Source organism: Heterocephalus glaber, unplaced genomic scaffold (assembly GCF_053883595.1).
Source record: "Heterocephalus glaber isolate CG9 unplaced genomic scaffold, H.glaber_assembly_v1.0 deba00000281, whole genome shotgun sequence".
In the NCBI taxonomy this organism is placed as follows: Eukaryota; Metazoa; Chordata; class Mammalia; order Rodentia; family Bathyergidae; genus Heterocephalus; species Heterocephalus glaber.
The window spans coordinates 34,831,568-34,853,084 of NW_028258139.1; the positions used below are offsets into that span (position 1 = coordinate 34,831,568).

General features: G+C 37.0%; 1 long non-coding RNA gene across 6 annotated transcripts in view; it reads left to right on the plus strand.

The window, feature by feature from the left end:
* The window catches only part of LOC101725543 (uncharacterized), a 168,819-nt gene that overhangs the window by 2,911 nt on the left and 144,391 nt on the right, over window positions 1-21,517 (plus strand). For all 6 annotated transcript variants that reach the window (XR_015441748.1, XR_015441760.1, XR_015441756.1 and 3 more), the window contains exon 2: window positions 12,774-12,887. This is a non-coding gene — a long non-coding RNA (uncharacterized LOC101725543). The remainder of the gene's footprint in view (window positions 1-12,773; window positions 12,888-21,517) is intronic.

Genomic DNA, 21,517 nt, shown 5'->3' on the forward strand with positions numbered 1-21,517 from the left:
AATAAAGCTTTCAGTGAAGCTCTAGGGATTATATAAATATACAATTTTTATATATTTATATAAATACACACTGTTTCATGATTCTTTGGATGCATGCAGTAGAAAATAATTCAAACTAAAAAAAGAATAACATACTTTAATAAGGAGATTGCTGTGTCTCTTAGAAACCTAAAAGCAAAAATGCCAAGGGACCTCAGGAAGTTTGCAGATGATGACACCAGAGTCAGCCTCTGTCTCCTGTTACTGCTGCTTACAGGGGATATGGGGCATCCAGTGCTGGCTCTTTTCACACTCTTCCTCTCTCAATATTCTCTGATCCACTCTGCTCAAAATGGAAAGATGATGGTTATTCCTCATTTATCAAATTATTGTCTCTTCTCAGTAATCCTTTTTGAGTCAAGTGACCAACACTGGCCCACTTGATCATGTCTAGAAACAGATACCTATGATATAAACATGGGTGGTGGTGGCCTTATCTGTGGCTAAAATGTAAAGAAATGTGAGTTGTGAACTAAATGAGTAGTTTATGAATGGGCTTTTAATGAATGATTTAAAGGTGAGAGACACTACAATATTCTTACTTAAAAGACCTTATCACTTCTTATTCCCAAAATACAATTGGAAAAAATAGAAGTAAGCTCATAAAACGAGAAAAGCTCAAACAATTTATACTGTCAGGAGCAATGCTACATAATTTTAAGGTAAAATCATTTGGTTAGCTTAATTCTCCTGCCTACAGCCCAGCTATGGAATACTGAGACATAATTCCATTTTGGCCTCTGGTCACAACTGAGACCTCAATGATCCGAGTGATGCTGTGATTCTCCAGGACAAGATTACACCAGGTGAAAACATCCTGGGAGGAACAAACATCTACTCATTGTTCTTGGATTGTTACATCTTGTTTACAGGGATATGCTGAACTCTCTGCAAGTCATTTGTTACATTTATTTCCCCCCATGTACTGAATACAAGGTGGAGTAAACTGGGGGCTTTCATCTTTGCCACCCAAAGCAGCACTGATCAGACCCAAAGCTCAAGTTCTTCTCAGTCTCATTTTTCTACCTTTCTTGTAATTTGCCTTGTGCTGCCATGGCTTTCAGGAGACTAGGACTTACTGCAGAGGTTCTAGTAATGTTCCCTCTCCCTGTTCCCTACATTATACAATTCAGTAATCAGTGCAGATAATAACTATAAAGTATGTTTCATTACATGTGCCAGTATGCAGCAAGCGCATGATTGCATATTTTTCAAGGGTGGTTTTTGTCCTAAATCAGTAAATTGCAATTTCAAGAGTATGGGGTTCTGGAATTTTACAGATACACAAAAAGATTTGGCATAATAAATAGTGAAACTCAAAGAGGAAGAAGCTTTAGAATCCTGAGTAAGATTCTACAAAAGTTACTAAAGTAGCCACTAATTAGACTATTTCTCTATAGACGACATATTATCAAAATAAATAACCAGCTTTGTCTACAAAATTACAAGATTTTCTTGGAGGTATTCATCATCATATTCATCATATGAATCATATGGAGTTATTCATCTATAGCATCATCAGTGCTCTAGAAGTTACTCTTTCATATATCAATGTTGATATATTTCAGAGAAGAAAAATCTCTTAATCTATTAAATATTACAAGTTATTTTAAGAGCCTATAAAATCCTTTCTGACATTTAATGTTTCTTCTCTTCAGTCAAACGTTATTCACTATTGTGTTTTTATTTATGGTGATATTAATTACAAAATGTATGAATATATATGCATTTTTAAAGATATAAATATATTTTTGTACAAATGTAAAGCTTCAAATGTATTTTTTTGTCAAACAAAATAGATTTCCTAGGCTATGGGAATGAACTTTCATCATGTTTACATATTTCTTTCTACATGAGAATAAAATACAGAACTATAAGAAAAAAGGAAATTTAAAGATGCCATTTTATTGGTTTCCTTCACAGACCAGAAAGTGCTATGTCTGTTTGGAGAGCTCTTGTTATTTGAAGTTTTCTTGTTTCTGAGGTAAAATCTCCCCCTTCTAGTTCATTCATCCACTTGTTCTCACCCATGTTTCTTTAAACTCAGGTGTAGCCACCAACACCCAAGTGTGCCTCACAGACTCCTGAGTTCCAGGATATGGTGGAGCCAGTCAAGGTTCAAAACCCACCTGCAGACAGATTTCGGAGAAGACAAGAAATGCATAATCTCCTTATTTGGAGCATAGTGGTTTGGAGAAAAGAATTTATAGCTTCTTATTTTTGCCTTCTGGGAGGAAATACTATTTACAGAAAATGTTTATTGTTCCAGTGTGTGACTGTGGGTGCACAGACCATGAAAACATTATTTAGAGATGAGACTTAGTTCAAACACCAAGCACCTAGAGAGGCTAATCCTTCAGCATAAAACAGCCTCAGGGAAACAGCCTCAGGGAAACAGCCTCAGGGAAACAGCTGAGCTGAGCTGAGACCTCTGCAGTTATTTATTTGTATCTCAAAGACAGGAGAACAAAGATGTAAAAAAAAACATTTGCAACATATTGTATCATTTTGGTTAGGGCCAGAATGGGGTGGTTTGTTACATAATACATGTTGACCTAGTTTAAGCAATCTTATTGGGGCAGAGGGGACAGAATGGCCAAAGCAAACATCTATGAGAGCAAGCTACTTTTAAGTCTGTTGACTGTTGACCTGTTCAGATTCTGTTCTAAACTATTACTATGCTTTCCAGGGCCATGGGAACTATTGTTCCAAGTCCTCTTCATCTTTATGTATGCACTTTAATCACTCCTTTGGCCAGGGTCTTCTCACAGTTTATATCCCACATTGATCTTCTCTTTCCCATATTATCCACCATCCATGCTCGAATTGTCCTTCCTGGAATACAATGCCACTGTTTTTTTTGCATTCTTTCAAGTGTTCTAAAATGTGTTCATGTGCCCTTAAATTTAGTCATTTGCCCTGCACAAAGTGTGATTCTATTAGTGTCCTTAGTTTGGATACTATGTAGCCTCAAGCTATCCATATAAATATTTATGCTGCATATTATCTTCATGGCAGGAGAAAACTTATTCCTCACTATCATGTTTTCAACATAAACCACTGCTCCATTCTGTCAACTTTCTCAGTTACTCCTTGTTCATTTGAGAAACTCATAGCACCTAAATTCTATATTATATGAATTACACATTAAAACTTTTTAGTTTAGGCTCTTTACTGTCCTAGCCTTTCATCTGTACTGGGATATAGGAGCACCTATCTGTCTGGTAAAAGGGCGGAAGACCAAGACCAGACCAGGCCACAACAAGCCTTTATTAGGGGAATAGATCTGCCGGGGTGTCTCTGAACAAAGGAGAGACAAAAGCAATATGGCTGGGGCAGGGAGAGTCTTTTGTAGAGACTGGGGTGGGGTTTGTAGGGGCAGAGGTGGGGTTGAATGAGGTAGTGACTAGGGAATGGAGGAGCCCATGATGTCACTAGGTGTTAGGAGGTAAGCGAGTATTAGGTTACTTTCTAGGTGGGAACAGGGGCATACTGGGAAGAAGGGTTTATTCTTTGGTGGGAGCAACCATCTTGGCATGATGTCACACAGGGGAGGGGGCAAGGCACCATAGGAAGAGGGCAGCTACTATACATAATAGCTGCTGAGGTGGTGGGAGACCTATCACTATCTGATTACATTTAAGAGATGAACCCCTTGCCACTGACAGACATAAGAATAAAAAGAATTAAGTAACTTGACAAACTCTTTTGTCCAGTGATTGTCAATGGTAGTTGCTGCAGCATTAGCCAAGTGAATAGGGACTATAGTGTAGGAGTTATTTTGTTAGGTAATTCTGATAGTCTAGTCAAGTAATTTTGGCCCCTCTTATAATTCATTTGCCCATTTTTGTGTAACTTTTTAAATTAAAAAACATTTATTAATTTAATGTGCATCCATTTAGCTATAAATGTCTAGTTTATCATTCTTTGTGGCTGAGTAGTACTCCATTTTAGAAACAAATCACATCTTCTTTATCCAGTCTCCAGTTGATGAGCATTTGGGCTGTTTCCAAGATTTAGCTATTATAAACTGTGCTGCTATAAACATGGGTACATATATATTGCTGTGGTTTGATGAATTTAATTCTTTTGGGCAGATACCCAGCAGGAGAATAGCTAGGTCAAATGGAACCTCTAATTCTAGTTTTTTTAGGTATTTCCATGCTGATTTCCACAGTGGTTGCACCAGCCTACATTCCCACCAACAGTGTCCTCCACTGTTCCTTTTTCCATCACAACTCTGCCAGCATTTGTGTTTGGTTAATTTCTTGATAGCAGCCATTCTTTCTCCACTGAGATGGAATCTCAGTGTTGTTTTCATTTGCATCTCTTGAATGACCAGGGATGTTGAACAATTTTTCATATGTTTATTTGTTGTTTCTCCTTCTTTGTCTGAAAAATGTCTGTTCATTTCAGCTGCCCATTTTTGGATTGGGTCTTTGAATTTGGGAGGTCTGATTTTTTTTTTTTAAGTTCTTTTTATATTCTAGACAGTAGACCTCTGTCTGAGGAACAGCTGGTAAAAAATTTTTCCCTCATTGTGGGTTGTCTTTTCACTCTGTTCATGGTTTCTCTTTCTGTGAGGAAGCTTTTTAATGATGAGATCCCAGTTGATTCTTTGTTCAAGTTCATGTGCAACTGAGGTTTTGTTCATGAAATCTTTTCCTATGCCAGTATCTTCAAGAGTTCTACTTAACCTATCATCCAGCAGGTTTAGTGGTCCTGTTTTAATATTTAGATCCTTGATCCATTTTGATTTTAGTTTAGTGCATGGTGAGAGATATAGGTCTAGTTTTAATCTTTGGGAAATTGAAACCCAATTTTTCCAGCACCATTTATTAAAGAGGCTATCTTTTCTCAAGTGAGGGTGTTTGGTTCCTTTGTCAAAGATGAGGTGGCTGAGTGTCTTGAGTTGTTTCTCTAACTTCTAATCTGTTCTATAGATCCTCAGGTCTGTTTCTTTGACAGTACCAGGCTGTTTTTTTAAAAAAATTCATTAGGTTTATTGGTAGATTTTAGGTATACAATATGTTGACCTTCATCATTGGGAATTTGTGCCTTTACATGACGTATCTTGGTTCTTATTTTTTCCCTGTTCCCCTGTCCTCCCTTCAACCCCTCTAATCCTCCATATTTAAAAAGACTTTACTGAATAGTTTCTCTGATGTAAGAAACTGAAAGTATAAATAAGGATCAAAATGTATAATAGATAATGTGAAATTGGAAGAAAAATTCCAAAGGGAAGGGGAAGTATGAAGGGTTGGCAAAAGGAAAGAAGGGAAGGGAATAAATATGAGAAAAGAAAAAAATGGACCATGCTGGTTTTATCACAGTAGCATTGTAGTATAGTTTCAAGTTAGGGATTGTGATACTTCCTACCTTGTCTTTGTTGTCTAGAATTGCTTTTGCTATTTAGATCTCTTCTGGTTCCAAATGAATTTTTGGATTGTTTTCTCTAGTTCTATAAAATATACTGTTGCAATTTCAACTGGGATTGTATTGAATCTATTGAGCAGTTTTGAATGTATGGCTATTTTCATTGTATTGGTTCTTCCTATGCAGAAGCAAGGGATATCTTTCCATTTTCTGATATCATCTTCAATCTCTTTTTTCAGAGTACTATAGTTTTCAGAATAGAGGTCTTTGATTTCTTTCATTAAATTGATTCCTAGATATTTCATATTTTTGGATGCTATTGTGAAAGGAGTTATTTCCCCAGTTCCTCTTTCAGTGAGTATGTTGTTCATGTGCAGGAAGGCTATGAGTACTACTCAGCCACAAAGAATGATAAACTAGAGACATTTATGGCTAAGTGGATGCACATGAAGCCTACCTCTTAAGTGAAATAAATAGGCCACACATGTGTAAATACCAAATAGTTTCTCTGGTGTGAAAAACTGAAAGTGTAAATGAGGACCAAACTGTATAATAGATAAGGTGAAATAGGAAGAAAAGATCCAAAGGGGAAGGGGAAGGGGAAGTGGGGGTATAGGGGAAAGGAAAACATATGAGAAAGGGAAAAAGGGAAACAAACTCTTTGTAAATAGGGAGGGATGGAGGATTGAAGGGAAGGTAAGGGAATGGGAAAAAAAATAGGAACCAAGATATATCATGTACAGGTACAAAATCTCAATGATTAATGTCACCATATCGTATAGCTAAAATCTCCCAATAAACTTAAAGAATAAAATAAATAAATAAAAATAAATAAAATCAGGTCGAAGTGGATGCTCATCTTGGCGCTGTCACCCACCAGTCAACTTGAGATCCCCAGGAGCTCTGGACTTTTAGGCTACCCTTTGGCTAGGGTAGATATTACAGAGGACAACTTATTGCAAGTATGAAGTGTGAGCGTGTAATAAAAAGCCTGCTATGTAGTAGAAGAAAAAAAAACATTTATTACCATATGAAAGTGGAGCTTTTCAATTTATTATCCACTAACTTTTTTTTTTTTTTCATACCGGGGATCGAACTCGGGTCCTTGCGCTTGCACAGCAGGTGGCAAAACCACTGAGCTAATGAATCACTAATACCTGAGCATGTAGTTCTAAAGCTCCTAGCAAAGCTAAACTAATTTTCTTTGAGTCTCTTTTAGTTTATATGAAACAAAGATGTTTCTATTTAAAAATTTCTTTCCTGACACCTGTCAAATATGCACTTATTAGCACATATTAAGCTACAAAAGAATATGAAACCTGGGTTGGGGTTTTAACTCAGTGGCTCCACTGCCTGCCATGCAAGCTCAAGGTCCTGAGTTCAATCCCCAGTACCAAAAACAACAACAACAACAACAGAAAAAAACCAAAGAAACCTTACGTGGGTCACTTTTACCACAAATACATAAAATATCAATATATTATTAAAGTATTCAATATAAAGAGAACATTAAAAAAATTAGTGAAGATTTTCAAAATTTGTGATCTCCAGCTAAGAGAGGCTATATATAATGTCCATTGTTCAAAGGGGCCTTTGCAAAAATTGCAGTGCATTGTGGGCTAGTTTTAAAGTCTCCCTATTTTTTTCATTAGTTATTCCATCGGTAAAAGGGGATGAATTCTAGATTATAAAATTCTGTGGGGTATAATTAAAAAGAATCCTACGTATTTTACTTTATTCGAGCAATGTTGTAATTGTCTAGTGAGGTCTTGTGCCTCTGGCAAGAGAGGATTATAACAAAGCCAAAGTGTCAATTTTACTTTGTTCTCTTGTTTTTGAGGCTAACAGCAACTCACCTACATTTAAAATAATTAAAAATCTCTACAATGTGACAAGTTCATCAACAACGTTTTTTTTTTTTTTTTTTTGGTACCAGGGATTGAACTCCGGTCCTTGCGCTTGCACAGCAGGCGGCAAAACCACTGAGCTAAAACCCCGGCCCCATCAACATTTTTTTTAAATGACTAGGAAACATGGAGTTTGGAAACCCTTGAAGAATTCTTTGACATAAATAGTGAAGGTCATCATATGCAAAACAGAGAATAATCTTGGCTGCCACACCCCTTTTCTTTAGCAGTCACAGAGTAAACATATCACTGCCAAAGGCCTCCATAGACACTGATCAGAGTACAGACTTCATTACGTAGCACTGTGGTCTCTCCCAGTGGAGTTACAGAATAATAAGCAGAAAATAACATGTTCCTTGGTAACAAGTCCTGTCTGTATGGGAACTGAAGAGGAAAGCAAATAGTGAAACCTGACCTCAAATGCCAAAAATCCCTTGATCCATCACCAAGTGGAAAGCAAGAAATTACCAGGTTACTTTGCTGTTTGCAAAGTAGGAGCAGAATCTATAAGAAAATGCAAAGGTAGATTAGCCTGAGTACAAGTTATTTACATCTCTTTCTTCTTTTTTTTGGTACTGGGGATCAAACTCAGGACCTTGTGCTTGCGAGGCAGGCAGCAGAACTGCTGAGCTAAATCCTCAGCCCTTGTTATTTACATCTCATTCACTGGTGCCCACACCTGAGACTCCCTCTGTCAATTTGCACCATTTACAAATATTTTTTCTTTCTTTTTTTGTTTGGGGTAGAGGGGTTGTAGGGCAATATGTTTATTTTAGAATATATTTCTCATTTCACAGTCTACTAAGAACATGAATTAATTATGCAGAAATGCACTTTACATTTCAGGGACAGTAAATTTTATTATATTGGATATTCATTATCAATTCTGATGAAACCACTTGGACAACAGCCACTGAAAGTAATAACACACATTTCTTCTGCATTTATTTTTTCTTTTTAAATGGTTTTTATTTGAACATGTTTGTAGTGCTTAATGATCACATTCCTGTGTGAAGTTGGTATGTGTACATAGCACACCTCAATTCCTCTTTCATTCTCATCACCTCTCCTCCAACCCCCTGACTCAATTTTTTGGTCCCCTTCTCTTTTGCAAAAGATCTATCTCCCTACTTCCCATCATATATTTTGACTTTCATCTTTATTTGTATTTTGGATTTCTCATATAAAAGAAACTATATGATATTTAAGCTTGTGTGTCTGACTTATTTTACTTAACACTATGGTCTCAAGGTGCATCCATTTTCCTACAAATGATAAATTAACCCTCTTTCGTGGCAGAATAGTACTCCATTGTGCCTAAATACCACGTTTTCTTTATCCATTCAGCTGCTAATGGATATCTAGGCCACTTAAAAGATTTAGTTATGTATTCTGCTTCTATAAGGATGGATATGCATTACACATTGTGATATGATGGCTTTAACTCTTTGTGGAAGGTACTTTGCAGGGGAATAGTTAGGTTAAATGGAATTTCTAGTTTTAGTTTTTTGAGGAATCTCCATACTGATTCCCATAGTATTTGTACTAGTTTACATTCCTACCAACAGTATAAAAGGGTTCCTTTTTTTTCCTGCAGCTTCACTAGCATTTGCTATTGTTTGATTTCTCAATGATAGCCATTCTTCCTGGGAATAACATGGAATTTCAATGCTGTTTTAATTTGCATTTCTCTAATGGCCAGAGATGCTGCATATTATTGCATGCATTTATTGGCCATTTGTATTTCTTCTAAGAAATGTCTATTCATTTCAGTTTCCCATTGTTTTGATTGAGTGTTTTATTTTGGGGGATCTAATTTTGTGTTTGTATATATTTATATATTAGGCCTCTCTCTAAGGAATAGCTAGCAACACCCCCCCCATTCCTTATATAATCTATTCACATTTTGTTTTAGTTTAGTATATGGTGAGTTATATGGGCCTAGATTCAATCTTCTGCATGTGGATAGCCAATTTTTCTAGCACCATTTATGAAAGAGGCTTTCTTCCCAGTAAGTTTTTGACACTTTTGTCAAAGATCAAATTGCTGAATGTACCTGGGGTTGTTTTTGCATTCTCTGTTCTGTCCCACTGATCCATATGTCTGTTTTTGTGCAGTATCATGCTGTTTTTTATTATTATAGCTTTGTAATATAACTTGAAATCTGGGATTTGATGCCTTCTGCTTTGCTCTTTTTACTCAGGATTGCTTTTGCTAGTTTTGGTCTCTTCTCATTCCATATAAATTTTAGGGATGTATTCACCAGTTCTGTGCAGAATGCTGTTGGTGTTTTGGTTGGAATTGAGTTCAGTACATATATCAGTTTTGGTAGTATGGCCATTTTGAAGATATTGTTTCTGCCTGTCTAGGAACAAGGGATATCTTTTCAATTTCTGATGTCTTTTTCAATCTCATTTTTCAGAGTTCTGTAGTTTTTGTTGTAGAGGTATTTAATGTCCTCGAGTAGGTTAATTCCTAATTATTTTATTTTTATTGATGCTATTGTGAATGGAATTGTTTTCCTAATTACTTTCTCATTGAGTTCATTATTAATGAACAAGAAAGCTATTGATTTTTGTGTTGATTTGTATCCTGGATTTGGTTATTAGTTCTAGGAGTCTTTTGGTGGATGTTTTTAGATCTTCTAATGTCTATGAATAATTAAAGTTTGAATTCTTCCTTTCCTATATATACCCTTTTTATTTATCTTGCTTGATTCCTCTTGCTAATGTTTTGACTACTACATTGAATAAGAGTGGTGATAGTGGACATCCTTGTCTTTTTCTTTTTTTATTTTCCAGAGGGAGAGCTTTCAGTTTTTCCCTATTCATTATGATGTTGGAAGTAGGCTTGTCATACATGGCTTGTATAAAATTGAGATAAGGTACTTCTATATCTATTTTCTTTAAGGTTTTTTTTTTTTATCATGAATGGATATTGGACTTTGTCAAAGACGTTTTCTGTGTGAATTGAGATGATCATGTTATTTTTGTTATTTCTTCTACTTATGTGATGTATTACATTTATTGATTTGCATATGTTGAACCTTCTTTGTAGCCCTGGGATGAACCCTACTTGGTGATTATGCATAATCTTTTTGATGATTTGTTGCATTCTGTTTGTTGAAAATTTTTCCATCTGTGTTCGCTAAAGAGATTGGCTTGTGGTTCTCTTTTTTTGTTGGACCCTTCTCTAGGTTTGGAATGAGGGTAATAGAGGCTTTCAGTAATATTTTTGGAAATACTCCTCTTTCAATTTCTTTAAATGGTTTCAGGACCATTGGCATTAGATCTTCCCCAAAGTTCTTATAGAATTTACTGTGACTCCATTAGGACTTGGGCTTTTTCAGTTAGTAAGTTTTCTTATTACTGCCTGTTATTGGATTATTCAAGGTTTTTATATCTTCTTGATTCAGATTTAGTAATTCATATGCATTTAGGAACCTGTCTATTGCTTCTGAATTTTCCAATTTATTGGAGTATAGGTTTTCTATATTGTTACTTACAATCTTCTGGATTATGGGAGTGCCTGTTGTGACTTCACTGTTTTAATTTCTAATTGCATTGGTTTGGGTCTTTTCTTTCCTTTTTCTTGTAAGATTGACTAAGGGTTTGTCTATTTTCTTTATTCTTTCAGAGAACTAGATCTTTGTTTTGTTGATTCTGTGTAATACTTTAGTGTCAATTTCATTAATTTCTTCTCTGATCTTTATAATGTCCTTCCTTGTATTGGGTTGGTTTTGGATTGTTCTTACTTTTCTGTTATCTTGAAATGCATCAATAGGTTATATATTTGGGCTAACTCTGCTTTCATAATGTGAGCATTCACAGTAATAAAATTCTCTGTTAAGATTGCTTATAGCATATCCTATAAGATCTTAATCAATCAACCCCTTCCCATAATGGTGTCTGATTAAGCCTTATCTGGCAATGTAGCTGGCACTGCACTGGGTTTGTTTTCTAGTTCTAGCCTGTCCAGAAGGATTTTTCTAGTTTACAATATCTATGGGCTTTTGGGGGGGATAGAACTGCTGGCCTGATCTGTAATTTCTTCCTGGCTCTGCTGACCCTAGGGTTTACCTGCTATCCTTGGGTGTTGGCCTCATCCATGTTCAGGTTTGGTTCATTGCTTATAAACTGTGCTGCCCTGTTCTGAGAAGAAACAAAATGCAGAGCCAGCTTGGAGTTGATGGGTGGCCATGGCCAGGGGATGGAATCCATGGGTGCAGAGTTGGTCAGGGGCAAATGCATAGGTCTGTCCAGTACATGGTGGCATTGGTCCCTCCCATCCACAAGGCTTGCAATTATTTTCTAAGTGAAAGTTTTGTCTCCTATGTTCTCCTGATTCTTTTGTCTTTGAAATTTATGCATATTACAGGGTTTCTTTTTATAATTTCTCCCTCAATGCAACAGCACCTTGCAATAATGACATAGTTTCCTGCTTTCCCATTTATAGGTTGTCCAGAATTATGCTTATTTCTTTTTATTAAGTAGTTTTATTTAGATTGCTAATATAGCAGTTTCTAATTTATTTTATTCTTTATTTTTCTGCAAATTGTCTCACAAAATAGCTGCTTTTAAGATTTAAGTAAGTCTGGCCTTGCTGCCTGTCATCTTTGACCTAACATAAGTTAGTATTCTAGGCAAGAAAGCCAAGACAAAGGTGATTAGGGCTGCAGAACAGCATTGACCTGTCCTTGAATCCAGTCAGTACATTGGAGAAGGCTAAGCACAGCAATGATGGAATTCAGCAGAGCCTTTTCTGTCTGTGCACAATACTGCTTCTTCTTCTGGGTCAACCAATGTGGAAAGGATCTAAGTATGGCTGTTAGGAATCACTCTTGCTGGGTCTCTGATATCTTAGATCTCCCACAGTGGTGGGATGGGGAATCTAGTCATCTTCCCTAGAACCCCATACCCCAGATGTAGTGATTTCCCCATACAACATGCTTATTCCGTCAAAGCAGCAAAATTTACTTTTTGTATGATTCTGTGCTGTAGACAGTGTACATCCCTGTGTGTGGCTATAAACTAAAAGCAGGCTGCAGAGTACTTCTGCAAACTTCTAGAGTGCAGGGAAAAGAGGTCTTTTTGAGGGGAGGTACTAAAGATTAAACCCAGAGTGATTGAATTGAAGTACATCCTTAGTTTTTGTTTTTCTTTTTTTTTAATTTGGAACATGGTTTTTGCTACATCACTAATTTGCCAGGCTGGGCTCAAACTTGAGATCCTCCTGCCTCAGCATCTGAGAGTTCAGGGATTAAAGGCATGTGCCACTATATGCTACTGAAAAGAAATCTTCAAATGAGTGCCATGAGATGGTAAGAAAGACATGTATATTCCTTAAAATTCTGACAAGCCTCCAATTTGGTGATGATTCAAAAATAAAGTGCTGGTATTCTTCTACTTAGGCAAAATGGTATCTAACTGGACTTTGGTTTCTCTTCCCAAGGAGACATTCATCTGCTGAACACTTTGCTTTCCAAGTGATGGGTGCAGTTACTGTTCCTCCTGTTGCCTCCTGCAGAGGCACAGTCTTCTATCAAAGTCCCTATTTCCTGGACAGGTACCCTTAATATTATATTTTATCAGTGTATGGTCTATGGATAAGAAGGGATGCCTAGAGGTCAAAACATAAAATGGTCTCAGGGCAAGGCCAGGAGACAGACAACCCTGTGTCCTCAAGTGGAGCAGGTGATGTAATAAATTAAGGAAGTTGTGCCCTCCTCCCAATTAGCAATGAAACATACAGCAAGGAGCCACTGTTTTAGAAGAGCATCACCTCCCTCATTCTGGAGTTGTGTTGAGGCATGGAGGTAGCAAAAGATGTGGGGAGTAGGGTCAGTAAAGACAGAAGGAGAGATGCTGTAAAAGGGAAGGAATTCATGCTTTTTCTCCATTTTTTAATCCTTTTTTTCTGGCTATCTAAATCCTTTGAAAAATTTTCTTACACTGATATTTATTACATTTATAACTAATTCACTTGATTGGGAGGAGACCTAAAATCCCAGCACCTACATCAGTTTATCCTATTCAAAATAAACACTCTCGGGTAAGTACAGGGCTAGGCTTTTATATCTCTCTTCCAACCATGACAGAAAGATTTTAGCTCTACTGAGAAAGACCGACAGGCAGTATTTTCAGCTCTCCATGTTTTCCAGTACATAGTGATCCTGGTGGGATTTTCAAGTCCATATGATAAAGGGTTATTCAACAGAAAGATCTTCAATCTGGAGAAGATGATTTTTCTAACTCCAAAAGAGGAGAGAATTGAGGAAGGAAACTTGTTATAATTCTGTACCTCTGACTCAAATATTGTGTGGCCACAAGATGTTCAACTGATCCCCTTAATTAAGAAACTGCCAGATTCATCTCATTCTTATTACCAGAATTGTGGAAAACATTAAAAAATCAATATCTCTTGTTGCCTGAGAAAATGTCTCCAAATGATAGAAGAGAAAAACAGTTTTATCATTGAATAAGCAGTAAGACAAAATGTAACACTCATCACAGGTAATTCACTAGAGAGTTTGCAAAGACAGAAAGAAATCTCACTCATCCTTTCCTATAACCAAGCAGATACAACAAGTACAACCCATTGCATACATGACCTCAAGATAACTATTTGTCAAGTAACAGGGCTTGGCAATGTCATTTGTCTCACATAATTCATCCTAAATTCATTAGGTAAAGGGGATTACCAGCTGTGTAAATCAACTGCCTTCCTCCAAAGGAAAGCTTCTCCCATCTTTATGATAGGAGGTAGTTGGTAAGAGAGGTGCCTGCAGAATTTAGGTTCTTTCGCTCCCACAGAAACTGGGACATAAGGTGTTATTTCACTTGACGATTGCATTTCAAAGAGATGGCTTTCAGGAGTTACCTAGATTGAAAAGCTGGGGAAAGGTTTATTTAGCCTTTAAAAGGTTTGCACATAAATGTTTGGTTCCACCAAAATTCAGAAATTCAAGTCAAACCCTCAAGGTGATGATATCAGGAGGTGGGAAATTTGGAAAGTAATTAAGTCACAAGGGTGGACCTCTCATGAGATTAATGCCCTACAAAACTCTTTGGCCTCTTTCTGCTATGTTAAGACACAAAGAAAAAAGAGGAGTTTACCACCCAGAAGAGGGCTCTGCCCAGAACATAAACATGTGGGTACTCTGATCTTTATCACTTGGAAAAATAAGTTTCTGTTGTTTATAAGCCCACGCAATCCATGGTACTTTGTTATAGCAGCCCAAACTGAGTAAGATACATTTCAAACAAGTAGAGAAATAACTTACAGTTAAAAAATTTTAAAGTAATTTCTCTATGAAACCAGAGGAATAGGAAGAAGTCTTTTATTTTTACCAGGAGAAATATGAGTCTTATTTTGCATTTGTGTCTACACTTTCATGTGCAACAGACTCAAAACAAGCTGTTTGAGCTAAGAGGGATACAATTTAATCTTAAGATCTTTTTTGAAATCTTTGAGGAAACTACAGTAATATTCAGGAGGCAATGAGCCTCTGTTGGCTTAGTTACCAATATCTAACTTATTGACAAAAGAAAAAAATGCTATCTTCTAAGGGTCAAGATTATGAAGTGAATAAATGAAAAGTTGAAAGAAAACAATTCCTAACTTAGCTGGAAGGAAGAGTTTGGGTGATATTTGAAGAAAATGGGAGGTCACAGAGGAGGCAGTGGACATTACCAGTGCTTCTATCTGCACTGATCTAATTCCTCCTATTGAAAAACCATGGAAAATGTGTTGCCCTTATCCTAGCCTGGAGGAACTAAAGTCCAACTATAAGGATTATGATTTAGAACCTAAATTCTTAAACTAAGAGCTAAAAGTATCCTCTCCATCAACTCCATGGTTTGAAAAGTGCTTGGCAACCCCATTTCTCGGCAGGGCATCCTAGCTTTTTGTAGTGACTGAGTACAATAACTTGGTACCTGTAGAAAAAACCTCTTAGAGTTAGTACATATTGGTGTTTAACATGCAGCTTCACTTAACAAGAGATGGGGTGATGTTTGAAGGTGAAATAGGAAGGATTTAGACTTGTCACATTGAAGGGCACCAGGCCCAGAAATTAGAAATGGAAAATATGACTAGGGAGATTAGTAGGTGATGAAGTCACTTTTAACAGACACTTAATTAAGGTGGCTATGATATGTGAACAAGGAATTTTACCTTTGCCTTTCCATGGGGAGATAAACTTCATTAGCTCTTTGCCTTGTTTCAAGGGTCAGTCATGGAGTTTTCTGTGCTTTTCTCTGGTGTAAACACTAAGAATTACAAGGCAGGAAGTCAGGTAGAAATTTGGGGAAAAGTTAAAAGGATCAAGGAGATGCTAGCTTAAGGAAATTGAAATAAGGCAGATTCTTTGGTCAGATGCCTGAATCATTGTTCTGATAAAGAAAATGGTTGAGGAAGGAAATTTTTATCCCACCAATTCCTTCTTTAATGTCCTATCTGGTCAATAAGCCAGGCAGATGTTTTCCGAAATGGATCAAGGCAGTCTTCTGATTCTTCACAGTCTCTAATATGATAGAGACTACACAGAAGTGCAGCACTGGGGGGAGGGCAGTGCTGTGATTTCTATCGACATTTTCTTCTGATTTGTTCTTCACTTCTCCATTTTGAGAGCAGCCATAAACCAGGATAGGCACTTTCTAAGAAACTCCTCACTTGGGTGTGTCTTTCAGTGGAGATATAAGAGAAAGTAAAAAGAAGATGCATAAATCAGAAGAAATACATTACTTACAAGTCAGAGGGGCCTGCAAGAGGCCTTCAAGGAGTCTGAAAATAAGTGGCAGATTGGTCACTCAGCAAGCAGGAGCATGATGCGGGAATGAGGGAGAAGACTTGCCTTCTTTTCTCACCAATATTGGAGGTTTATCAGGAAATATTTGCAAGTAGCATGTGGATTAGTATTCATGAAGTTTCTGTCTCAAAAGCTTCCCAAGGCTTCTTTTCCTTAAAGCCTAGTTAAAAGATAATTTCTGGCTTGGTTCTTGGATATTTGCAGAAACATTGTATGGTGGACCCTCAAATTATGACTAGCCTCACTTACAATCAACTTGGTTTATGACTAGAATTTTAGTTTTAACTTATGACCAAAGTCTTGAGTTATAACCTGAATGCCAGCCACTCATGCAGTTGTGAACAAAGACTCATTATGCCAGAAAAGTGTATATAGGCATATGTAAGCATCAGTCCAAGCCCAGATGTGCGTGTTTGTGGACATGATTTTGGTCTGCTTTATATAACCACTGTTGGGAGCCATTCTACATAATTTTGGGGAAAAATCATTTCACAATTAAATTAATTAGGGCTGTCTGAGGCCTCAATGGTCTCCTGGTGTTTTGATGCTTAAGGGCAAGATTACATCAGCTGAAGACATCCTGGTTCTTTAAGAACCAAGTAGTAATACAAAAAGAGAAAGGTTTCACCTGGGAAGGGGAAAATTCCTTATTAGCTTAATTCTTCCCACCTACTGTTGTAAGAACATTTTGCTCATCTCATCATCCTAACATAAGCTCCTCATCAACCTAAGTTCCTCATCCGCATAAAGTCCTCATCATTATAGGATTATGGCCATGCTCTGAGTCATCTAATACTCTCTCTGATTATAAGATCCTCATCAATTTAGGATTATTGCTGCCCTCTGAGTCATGTGATACTCCCTATGAACCTAATCAATAGTGGCAAGATCACAATGTCTTTGTCTTTGCCCGCTCGGAGGCACTGACCTCCTGGCCCCCATATACTTTGAAACTATGAAAGTCTCTATTGCCTTTTTTTCTTTAGCACTCACCATCCCCCTTTCTAGGCAAACAGAGAAATGACTGACCTCCAATAAATCACTATGATTGCTGCTATCAAAATGGCCCCCTAAAAGCTAGAAAAGAAGCTAAGGAAGGAAAGGAAGGTAAAAAACAAAGCAATCACAATTGAAAAGAAGAAGAAAATTGTGGAGAAATATGAGAGTGACATTCAGGTGACTGATCTAGCTAATACATACAGCATGTTAAAATCCACCATCTCCACAATCTTACAAAGAAAAGATTTGTATAAGGAAGCTATTTTTCTAAAGGTGTTTCTCAGATTAGTAAGTCATGATCCACAGTGTTAGATGAGGTAGAAAGGCTATTATCAGTGTTGATAATCAAAAGCCAGATGGCAGGTTATAATTTGTGAAAAAGCTAGGGCCATAAATGCAGAGCTCTTAAAGGATAATCCATTAATGAATGATGAAACATTTCATGCCATTAAGGGGTGCTCTCATAATTTTAAAGCAAGAACTGGGATTATTACTGTAACTAGGCATGGTGAAGCAGCCAGTGCTGATAAAAGAGCTGCTAAAAATTGCATACACCACTTTGAAGTGATGACACAGAGAAATGGCTTTTGCTCTCATAAAGTTTTCAACTGTGATGAAACTGGCCTTTTCTGGAAGAAAATGCCCTGGAGAACCTAACTTACCCAGGAAGAGAAGAAAATCCCAGACCACAAGCCTATGAAGGATAGGCTAACCTTATTGCTATACGTCAATCCAAGTGGTGATGTCAAGATAAAGCCTCTCTTGACTTATCACTATGAGGCCCCTAGAGTGTTCAGAAAACATAAAGTCATGAAGTATAGGCTAGGGGTCATGTGAGATCTAATGCAAAATCCTGGGTAACAAACGTATTTTTCTTGTGTGGATTAGGGAGGCTTTCTGTCCTACTGTTAAGAAATACCTAAAGGACAAAGGTTAACCACTCGAAGCTCTCCTCATCATGAAAAATGCTCTGGCTCACCCATGAGATTTGGAAGGAGAGCTGCCTGAAGAATTCCCATGGCTCTCAGTAGAGTTCCTGCCACCTAATACAACACCTCTTTTGTAGTCTATGGACTTGCAGGTTATAGCTAACTTTACGAAGCTATACACCAAAGAACTGTTCCTGAAGTGCTTCCAGAATGTCTCAGATACAGAGTTAACCCTTAAAGAGTTCTGGAAGAAACATTACAACATCCGTTCCCTTTGGGGTTATTTGAGAAATCTGGGGCCAATGTCTCTATAGGTACACTGAGATCTTCCTGGAAGAAAATGTGGCCTAAAATTATACAGGAGAGAGACTTTGAAGGCTATGTAGAGGAGTCTGAGCCTTCAAATGACCCTGTGGTTGATGACATTGTCATAGCAGAGTCCATAGGCTTGCAGATAGACAGTGGTAATGTTGAGATACTGGTGGAGGAATGCTCAGAGGAATTTTCTAAAGAGGAGCTTCAGCAACTCCTGGCTGAGCAACAGAAAATGGCAGCTGAGGAACTTTCTAAAGAGGATAGGGAGGAGTAACAACAATCAGTGCAACAAAGTTCTTCTTCCAAAATAAAGGAAAGCCTGAAAAAAATGGACAGAGCTACAAACATTTGTAGAGAAGACCTACAGAGAAAGAGAAAAAGTCAGTCATTGCATTCACTTGTTTAATTCACACTATAGAATAGTGTTAAAGATAAGACAGAAAAAGAGAACCTCAGACCAGTTCTTAATTCTGAAAACATTGAGACCTACTGAACCAGAAGCAGGTCCTAGTGGGCTACAGATTCTCCCAAGGAGAGAAAGGACACAGAAGAACCAGATTCCTGATGTTTTTTTCTCCTTAAATTCTTTTATTGGTACATTTTAGGTATACAATACATTTACATTTATCATTGGGTACTTGTACCTGTACATGATGTATCTGGGGTCTTATTTTTTCCCCATTCCCTGTCCTCCCTTCATCCCCTCCACCTATCCCTATTTACAAAGTCTTTCTTCCCATTTTTTCCATTTCTTATAATTTTTCTTTTCCCCTCTTCACTTTCTCCTTTCTCTCCCATTTTCCCTACCCTTTGGACCTTTCCTTCCTATTTAAAATTATCAGTTATTCATTAAAAACATTTAAATCCTTATTTACACTTTCAGGTTCTAACAGCAAAAAAGAACTATTTGGTATTTACATATGGGTGTCGTATTTATTTCACTTAAGAGTATGGCCTCAATATACATCCATTTAGCTAAAAATGTCTCTAGTTTCTCATTCTTTATGGCTGAGTAGTACTCCACTTTATAAAAAAAAACCCCACATTTTCTTTATCCAATTTCCAGTTGATGAGCACTTGGACTGTTTCCAAAATTTAGCTGTTACAAACTGTGCCACTATAAACATGGGTGCACATATATGACTGTGGTATGATTCTTTTAATTCTTTTGGGAAGATACCCAGCAGGGGAATAGCTGGGAAAATAGGACCTCTAGCCCTAGTTCTTTGAGGTGTCTTCATATTGATTTCCAAAGTGGTTGCACCAGTCTGCACTCCCACCAACAATGGAGAAGGGTTCCTTTCTCCTGAACCCCCCACCAACATTTGTTATTGGTTGATTTCTTGATAGTAGACATTTTTTCTGGGGTGAGGTGGAATCTCAGTGTTGTTTTCATCTGCATCTCTTGAATGACCAGTGATGTGATATTTTTTCATATGTTTATTTGCTGCTTTTACTTCTTTGAGAAATTTCTGTTCATTTCAGATGCCCATTTTTGAATTGGGTCTTTATATTTGGGAAGTATGATTTTTTAAAGTTCTTTATATATTCTATATAATAGATCTTTGTCTGAGGAACAGCTGGTAAAATTTTTTTCCCACATTGTAGGTTGTATCTTAGCTCTGTTGATGGTTTCTCGTGCAGTGAAGAAGCTTTTTAATGATGAGATCTCAGTTGTTGATTGTGCTAGTTTCCATGCTACTGAGGTTTTTTTCATAAAGTCTTTTCCTATGCCAATATCTTCAAGAGTTCTACCTAATTTATCTTCCAGCAAGTTTAGTGTAATCCACTTCGATCTTAGTTTAGTGCATGATGATAGATATGGGTCTAGTTTTAATCTTGGCAGGTTGAAATCCAGTTTTTCCAACATCATTAAATAGGCTATCTTTCCTCCAATGATGGTGGTTGGCTTCTTTTTCAAAGATGAGGTGGCTGAGTATGTCTGGAGTTGTTTCAGTATTTTTTAATCTAGTCCATTAATCCTCAAGTCTATTTCATTGCCAGTACCATGCTGTTTTTATCACAGTAGCTTTGTACTGTAGTTTCAAGTTGGGGATTGTGATACCCCCTGCCATGTCTCTGTTACCTAGAATTGCTTTTGCTATTCTAGGTCTCTTCTGGTTCCCAATGAAGTTTTGAATTGTTCTCTCTAGTTCTGTGAGATATATTATTGGAATTTTAATCAGCATTGCATTAAATCTATATAGCACTTTTGGAAGTATGATCATTTTCACTGTATTGGTTCTTCCTACCTGGGAACAAGAGATGTCTTTCCATTTTCTTACATCCTCCTCAATCTCTTTTTTCAGAGTGCTGTAGTTTTCAGTGTAGAGGTCTTTTGCTTTCTTTGTTAGATTGATTCTTAGACATTTCATTTTTTTGGATGCTATTGTAAAAGGAATTGTTTCCCTTATTTCTCTCTCACTGAATCTGTTACTTGTGTACAAGAAGGGTTTTTTGAGTGTTGACCTTGTATCCAGCTACTCTACTGAATCTGTCAATTAAGTCTAGAAGTCTTTTGGCGGAGTTTTTTGGGTCTTCTATGTAAAGTATCATATCATCAGTGAATAATGACAGTTTAAGTTCTTCCTTTCCTATCTTTATTCCTTTTATTTCTTTCTCTTTTCTAATTGCTGTGGCTAATGTTTCCAGAACTAAACTGAACATGAGTCATGATAGTGGGCATCCTTGTTTTGTTCCCGATTTTAGCATGAAAGTTTTCAGTTTTTGACCATTTAGTATGATGTTGGTTGTTGGTTTTTTATAGATAGCCTTAATCAGGTTGTGATAAAGACCTTCTATTCCAATATTCTGTATGGTTTTTATCATGAATGGGTGTTGGATTTTGTCCAATGCTTTTTCTGCATCTATTGAGATGATCATATGGTTTTTGTCCTTATCTCTGTTAATATAATGTATTACATTTATTAATTTCCGTATGTTGAACCATCCTTGTATCCCTGGGATAAATCCAACTTGGTCAGGGTGTATGATCTTCTTGATGACCCTCTGTATTCTCTCTGGTTCACCGTTTCTGTTTTAGTATTTAGATCTTTAATCCATTTCAATTTTAGTTTAGTGAATGGTGAAAGATGTAGGTCTAGTTTTAATCTTTGGAAAGTTGAAACCCAATTTTTCCAGCA